The sequence below is a fragment of the Moschus berezovskii genome, chromosome 28 (genome assembly GCF_049115385.1).
Source record: "Moschus berezovskii isolate FMDL1 chromosome 28, NW_MosBer_1.0, whole genome shotgun sequence".
In the NCBI taxonomy this organism is placed as follows: domain Eukaryota; kingdom Metazoa; phylum Chordata; class Mammalia; order Artiodactyla; family Moschidae; genus Moschus; species Moschus berezovskii.
The window spans coordinates 30533395-30541459 of record NC_142487.1 but is presented as its reverse complement, the minus strand read 5'-3'; the positions used below and the strand labels follow the sequence as shown (position 1 = coordinate 30541459).

At 44.5% G+C, this 8065-nt stretch overlaps 1 pseudogene; it reads left to right on the top strand.

Annotated features, from left to right (window-relative positions):
• Positions 1-269: 269 nt before the first annotated feature.
• On the top strand, positions 270-740 carry LOC148773593 (ubiquitin-conjugating enzyme E2 W pseudogene; annotated as a pseudogene).
• Positions 741-8065: the final 7325 nt, after the last annotated feature.

Sequence of the window (8065 nt, the reverse complement as noted above, 5' to 3'; positions counted from 1 at the left end):
AAAGTGGGTTACATCCATGATAAGATGAGTAGAATATGCCACCCCAAAATATGCCTCTTTGACATAAGGATTATTTCAGTCTAACTTTTAAAATAGAAAAAAAAAAAAGGATGCTGGGCCCCCGCGGCGTGACGCGAGCACGACAGCTCCGCCCCCTGCGTCTCTGGCCTCACCGGCCTCCGGGGGTTGGTTCCATCATGGCGTCAATGCAGGTTGTTTTGTTTTTGAAGTTGTATAGATCCACGATGAGGAGCCATCAGGTTTGATAATATTCAACTGGATTCAAGTTATTTCTTTTGAAACGATTACAGAAAGAACTGTTGGCTTTGCAAAATGACCCACCTCCTGGAATGACTTTAAATGAAAAGAGTGTTCAAAATTCAATTACACAGTGGATTGTAGACATGGAGGGTGCACCAGGTACCTTATATGAAAGGGAAAAATTTCAATTTCTATTTAAGTTTAGTAGTCGATATCCTTTTGACTCTCCTCAGGTCATGTTTACTGGTGAAAATATTCCTGTTCATCCTCATGTTTATAGCAATGGTCATATCTGTTTATCCATTCTAACAGAAGACTGGTCCCCAGCGCTCTCAGTCCAGTCAGTTTGTCTTAGCATTATTAGCATGCTTTCCAGCTGCAAAGAAAAGAGACGACCATCAGATAATTCCTTTTATGTTCGAACATGTAACAGGAATCCAAAGGAAACAAAATAGTGGTATCATGATGATACTTGTTGATGCCACTGTTCTCATCCTCCTAGCAGTAGATAGTCCTACTGAGAAAATGAGCACTTTGATCATTCAGTCTTTGAACGTTAACCTTTGGCTGGAAGTGACCTATAGGCAATGAAGACTGCTTCCTTTGACTGCATTTTTACTCGTGTGCATTCAGGGCGCATGTTGATCGCTGGTTGAGTCCAGGCACCTGACATGCTTTGATTAGTCATACAGTATTAATGCAGGTGTCAGGAAATGTCAAATATAATTCCATTTTTTATTTTTATTTTTTTAAGCTTTTGAAAAGTTACAGGTCCTCATGTATTGTGCAATAACAATGACTTCCTTGGTGGTTTTGGGACGTTCATTCCGGCAATGGACGTTGTAACAGGAAAAAATTTCATTAACTTCTGCCACTAAATGATTAATGCGTGATAGGGCCTATGACATGAACTTAACGGTTAGAGTGGGATTATAAATAAAGTGAGGGATCCAACATACTCTGAAAGTCACCCCAACTGCTCATATTTGGATTCTATGCACTGTGAACCTAAGGTTAACAGAATGAATTAACATGCGTCTTTAAAGGACTGTAATGAAAGATCATTGCGTATTTATTGTTTATATCTGCTGTCAAATTGTTTTGACATGGACGGTTTTCAAGTAACATTGGCAGAGACGTACAATATGTTATCCCTATGGTGAAAATAAATTCATTTGTAGTACATAGTTCCTCAATCTCTGAAGTAAAGGTGTGAGTAATATAGGGTATAAATGGTTTAATCAAGGCTTTATTTTGGAAGTAAGAAAAATGGCAGTGATGATTAAACTGCTACAGTCCATAATTTGGGCTTGTTGTTTGTACATTATCAATTTTTTCCAAATAGATAACACTCTGTTACTTCCTGCTAGCCATCAGCATGAGCCCTACTGCCTAAACACTATTTCATTTATTTATGTTTGGAAAATCCATAAACATTTTTGTTTGCAAAAAATAAAATAAAATAAAATAGAAAAAAAACCCAGAAATCTCAGAAAACTAAGTAGCAATTGCCCTTTTGTGAAGGACATTTACAACAGAGAACTCTACATATTTAAGGCCTATCCCTCTTTGCACCAGAAGTAGATGACGAGTAACTCTCAAGTAATTCTTATCAGTGGAGAGGTCCTGACTTAAATCTGCAACAATCATACATTTCTTTACTATGTTTTCATGATAACCTGTCATAACATGCTTCCCCCTTTCCTCAAGGTCTTTCTTTTATTTTTCTCTAAAGATCATGCTTGAGGTGATAGCTTTGGACATTTTGAAGAAGGAATTCATAGGGCCTGGACTCCATCTTAGGCCTATTTATGCTGATCATGCTCGACCATCTTTTCAGTGGACTCAACTCTGTGTTTAGTGCCTACGAAAACAACAACAGAAGGATAAGACCCCCTCCAGACAGGGAAACCTTGAAGAGCGTATCGAGGTTACTCATCGCCTAAGAGAAAACATACACTAATCACCCCTTCCTCCAGACAGGCCGTAAATTTTTCTGTATCTATTGGAGTGTAACCTCAGGTTTATTGATTATTGGCTAATTCTTTGACTGTTTGAGCACATGAGGACATAGCACGTGAATGATAGCGTTATTGGGGTTGTATTTTCCTTGGTTTATGTAAGTCTCAAGGAATTTGGAGTGGTGAGTTCAGACACATACACATGTGATATAAAAGATATTCACAAATGCTGGTCAGGGTCCTTGGCTAAGAGGAGACTCTGCCTTGGGCCCGCTGGTGTAATAAACTGCACTCCACTATCTGCATTGTCCTTCTGAGTGAGTTTGTTTCCCAGAATGCATGGCTACAACAATTTCACGGAGTGACTCAGGTTTCCTGGATTGTTCCCCTATATACAGGAGGTAGACAAGTTATTAAATGTCTGATTTTCTCCTGGTGATGTCTCAAACTCACTGCTTTTATACAGCAACTGGAGAATGAGGCTGGGCTCCTGAAGGCCACTCCTTCTTATCTAAGTTGCTTCTATCAGTGTTGCAGTTGACAGGTTGTGGTTGAATGAAAAGACGCCGGGATTCTTGGCCTCCTGAGGAGAAGAATTCAATCCGGAGCCAGAGACGAGGCTTGATCCCTCAGAGCTTTTGTGTAATAAAGTTTTATTAAAGTATAAAGGAGACAGAGAAAGCGTCTGACATAAGCATCAGAAGGGGACAGAAAGAGTACCCCCTGCTAGTCTTCAGTTGGATGTTATATAGTCACTAGCAGGCAATGGCAAGCCACTCCAGTACTCTTGCCTGGAAAATCCCATGGATGGAGGAGCCTGGTGGGCTGCAGTCCGTGGGGTCGCTAAGGGTCGGACACGACTGAGCGACTTCACTTTTCACTTTCACACATTGGAGAAGGAAATGGCAACCCACTCCAGTGTTCTTGCCTGGAGAATCCCAGGGACGGGGGAGCCTGGTGGGCTATGGGGTCACACAGAGTCGGACACGATTGACGTGACTTAGCAGCAGCAGCAGCAGCAGTCTCTTAATGAAAGAAAGGAATGTCTTAAAACTCAGAATGGCAAACAGGCCCCTCACCCATAAGATGCATTTTGGGATAATCTTGGCACCAGACGATTCATCCCGGGCCATAAAACGATTGACCTGAATCTTGTAGAAGGGCAGATTACCATACAAATAGTTTCATTTACATAGACTAGGGGAAAAATATCTGAGTATAACATACTGGTTTGTCAAGTAGGTTCTGAGCCGTTAGGTGGAACTGACTTGAAGACAGAGTCTGGGGTAAATACATAGTACATTCAGTTCAGTTCAGTTCAGTCGCCCAGTTCTGTCCGACTCTTTGCGACCCCATGAATCACAGCACGCCAGGCCTTCCTGTCCATCACCAACTCCTGGAGTTCACTCAAACTCATGTCCATCGAGTTGGTGATGCCATCCAGCCATCTCATTCTCTGTCGTCCCCGTCTCCTCCGGACCCCAATCCCTCCCAGCATCAGTCTTTTCCAGTGAGTCAACTGATGCTAAAGCTGAAACTCCAATACTTTGGCCACCTCATGCATAGTACATTAACATAGCTTAAGACCAACATTTCCATAAGAAAAATGCATTGGTTAACTCAGGTATGAGAATAGTTAACTTCAGGTGAAACCAGGTGTCATTATGACAACACAGTATTTTAAGAGAAACCTCCTTTTAAATTTGTAAAGAAAAGAAAACAATGTCGCTAGTTTGTTTCCTTCTGCCGCTTAAGAGAGATTAAAATGTCTGAGACTTGCAGGCTATTTCCTCCTTTTGGAGACCCCTGGCCTTCCTCCCTGTTACCCTCTCACAGTGAAAAGAGAGAAATGATTTTCTTTTCTTTCCTGAGAACAAAGAAGATAAAGAGAACAGCGAGCAGGCCAGATCCCTCCTAGATTTTCCTTCACTGCTCCTAATCTGCACTCTGTAGCTAAGTCTGCTTTTCTGCTCCCTAAGTCTGCTTGAGCTACATCCTGCACCTAGTCTCCTCTAACCCCATGCTACTTACACCCCGGTGCTTGCCTTTCGCACAGACCACCCCTTGTAGTGTTCTTTCCTTTTGCATTTCAGAAAGAAAGCAGCAGTGCAATGAACTAGAGACAAATGGACCTAAATACCGGGCTACCTGATACCAGCTCTGATTTCTGTGGGGGTTATTGCTGCTGTTATTTTATAATTTTATTTATTCATTTATTGTCTATTTTGGCTGCGCCGGGTCTCTGCGCTGCGTGGACTCTCCTCCAGTTGAGGCGTGGGGGCTTCTCCTGGTTGCAGTGTGAGGGCTTCTCAGTCAGCTACTGAGCCTGTGCGGGAGAGCCTGGGAGCCACAGCTGCTGAGCCACGTGCTGCAGGCACAGCAGCCCGCACACCCTGGAGCCTGGGCTCCACAACAAGAGAAGACCCTGCAATGAGGAGCCCTCACATCGAGAGCCTGGGAGCCACAGCTGCTGAGCCACGTGCTGCAGGCACAGCAGCCCGCACACCCTGGAGCCTGTGCTCCACAACAAGAGAAGACACTGCAATGAGGAGCCCTCACATCGCAAGGAACAGTAGCCCCCACTCACTGACACTAGAGACAACCCATGCGCAGCAACAAAGACAGTGCAGCCAAAAATAGATGAAATAAACAAGTGAAATCAACATTTAAAAAACTAAAGCAAAATAGATAATCAGCAAGGACCTACTGTATAGCACAGGCAACTGCACTCAACATTTGTAATAACTTAAAAGGGGAATGATGGCAGAGTAGAAGGACGTGTGGTCACCTTCTCTTGCGAGAACTCCAAAATGAAACTCACTGCGAAACAACAGCAGCAATGACAGGAGAATGCTGGATCCACCGAGAAAAGACGCCCCACATCCAAGGGCAAAGGAGAAGCCCAAACAAGACGGCAGGGAGGCGAAATCGTGCTTAGAATCAAACCCCCTGCCGGGCAGAGACGCGCGGAGGCTCAAACACAACCTCCGCACCAGGACCCAGGGGCCCGCAGAGACTGCGCAGACCTGCCTCTGAGCACGTGAGGGTCTCCTGCCGGGCGCGGGCCAGCAGCGACCTGCTGCGGGGACAGGGGCTCTGGCTGCAGCAGACCTGGGTCAGGCACCACGTGGCATAAGGACCCAGAAGCCCACAGAGACTGCGCAGACCAGCCTCTGAGCGCGTGAGGGTCTCCTGCGGGGTTGCAGGTCAGCAGTGGCCTGCCGCGGAGGCAGGGGCTCTGGGGGCAGCAGACTGGGTCATGCAGCATGTGGCACAAGCCATCCTAGAGGAGGTTGCCATTAGCCCCACCACAAAGCCACCGAGTGGATGACCCACAAACTGCACAACAATTACACCAAAGAAATTCTCGCAGTGTTAAGAAAGTTCTAGGACCCACAACAGATTTCCCAACCTGGGGATCTGGCAAAGGGATGGAGAACCCCCAGGGAATTAGACATTGGAGGCCAGTGGGATTTGATTACAGAACTTCCACAGGACTGGGGAAACAGCCTCTCGGAGGGCACAAACAGAACCTTGTGTGTACCAGGAGCCAGGAGAAAGGAGCGGTGTCGCCACAGTGACTGAGCTGGACTTACCCGTGAGAGTCCAGGAGTCTCTGGTGGAAGCTGGGTCAACACTCAGGCCTGAGACATGTAGTTTTTCAATGCAGAAGCACAGTGTATCTGTCTTAGCCTGGCAAAGCAATAGAGCTATCCTTTTCTGCTTCACCCAAAACTCTTTCCCTGGGATTTTATTCAGCACCAGAGTACAGAGAGGCCGAGCTTTCAGTAACATCCTCACTTCTCTGATAGATCTAAGAGGAACTGTTGATTTTTCAGTTTGTTCTGCTTTTTTATTTGTTGGGATGGAGTGATGACTTCTAAGATGCTTACATGCTGGATTGGAAGCTCTAAGTATGGCCCCATTCTCTCTGGTCAAGTCCTAGGGTTCTCCCAGGTCTCTTGCTGACTGCTCTTCTCCAAAGGCCCCCTCCAGGGAATGTCTAGAGAACATCCAGGGACACAGCAGCAGTGACATACACAGGATTGCCAGCAATAATGTTGTTTTGGAACTTTGTCTACAAAATCTTCTCCAAACTGTTGCTGGGAAAGAAGGTGATGGTGAGAGTTGCTCACCCTGATGTGAACTGTGGCAACCAGTATAGAGGTGTATCTTGGCTGGAGGTGGAGCCCCCCAAGCCTCATCAGTGTTGGGAGTGTCCTGAGTCTTGGCCTATGTGGGACTGAGCTTCAGACCAAGACTTTGGGAGCAGGCACCATTAGAAGATACAAAGCTGCCTGGAGCCAGGGTGGAGCTACCAGTAGAAGAACCAGGGAAGGAAGCAAGCAGAGTGATGGCAGTGTGGCAAGGCTGCAGAAGTAGAAGCAGATATGCTCCTGCTGGAGTAAATCTGGGAGAGCACCAGCATTACTGTTTGCAATAATTCTTTTAAATTATTTTGAGAGATACTTTTTTAACCTTTAAGAATCAGCGTAGTTACATTTATAATACTTTCTGTAGCAGTTTTTAGGTGTTAGAAACTGGCAAGAAGCCTGAGAGGAGGCTTAATTCCGGAAAACATATCTTTTACAACAGTGTCAATGTGAAAAACATTTTTACAAATGAATTTTGGCTCTCAGGCACTGATAAACTGAGGCATTCTAGTGTATGATATGGCCACCATCTTCAAATAAAAAAGCAAGCACTTGCTGTCCTTTGAAATATCTGCTGCATCTATGCTGCAATGTATGCATGAGTTAACCTGCTTTTACGGTTGTATTTTTTGGTTGAATATCTATTTTGAATCTTCATAATTATACTTTGATTATTCATAATTGCTCACTTTATGTAACTAATGCATGTTGACAATAAACTGTAAATAAATGTATGAAATAAGGTAAAAAAAAAAAAACAAAACACTCAGGCCTCAGGCCAAACAACAGGGAGGGAACGCAGCCTCCCCATCAACAGAAAATTGGATTAAAGATTCCTAAGCATGGCCCCGCCCTCCAGAACAAGACCCAGTTTCCCCCACAGTCATTGTCTCCCATCAGGAAGCTTCCATAACTCTCTTATCCTTATTCTTAAGAGGGCAGACAGAATGAAAACCACAATCACAGAAAACTAACCAAACTGATCACATGGACCACAGCCTTGCCTAACTCAGTGAAACTATGAGCCATGCTGTGTAGGGTCCATGTGTAGAGTCCTCTCTTGTGTTGTTCGAAGAGGGTGTTTGCTATGACCAGTACGTTCTCTTGGCAAAACTCTATTAGCCTTTGCCCTGCTTCATTTCGTGCTACAAGGTCAAACGTGCCTGTTACTCCAGGTGTTTCTTGACTTCCTACTTTTGCATTCCAGTCCCCTATAATGAAAAGAACATCTTTTTTGGGGGTTAGTTCTAAAAGGTCTTGTAGGTCTTCATAGAACCGTTCAACTTCGGCTTCTTCAGCATTACTGGTTGGGGCATAGACTTGGATTACTGTAATATTGCCTTGGAAATGAACAGAAATCATTCTGTTGCTTTTAAGACTGCATCCAAGTACTGCATTTCGGACTCTTTTGTTGACCATGATGGCTACTCTGTTTCTTCTAAGGGATTCCTGCCCACAGTAGTAGATGTAATGGTCATCTGAGTTAAATTCACCCATTCCAGTCCATTTTAGTTCACTGATTCCTAATATTTCGACGTTCACTCTTGTCATCTCCTGTTTGACCACTTCCAATTTGCCTTGATTCATGGACCTAACATTCCAGGTTCCTATGCAATATTGCTCTTTACAGCATCGGACCTTGCTTCTATCACCAGTCACATCCACAACTGGGTATTTGTTTTGCTTTGG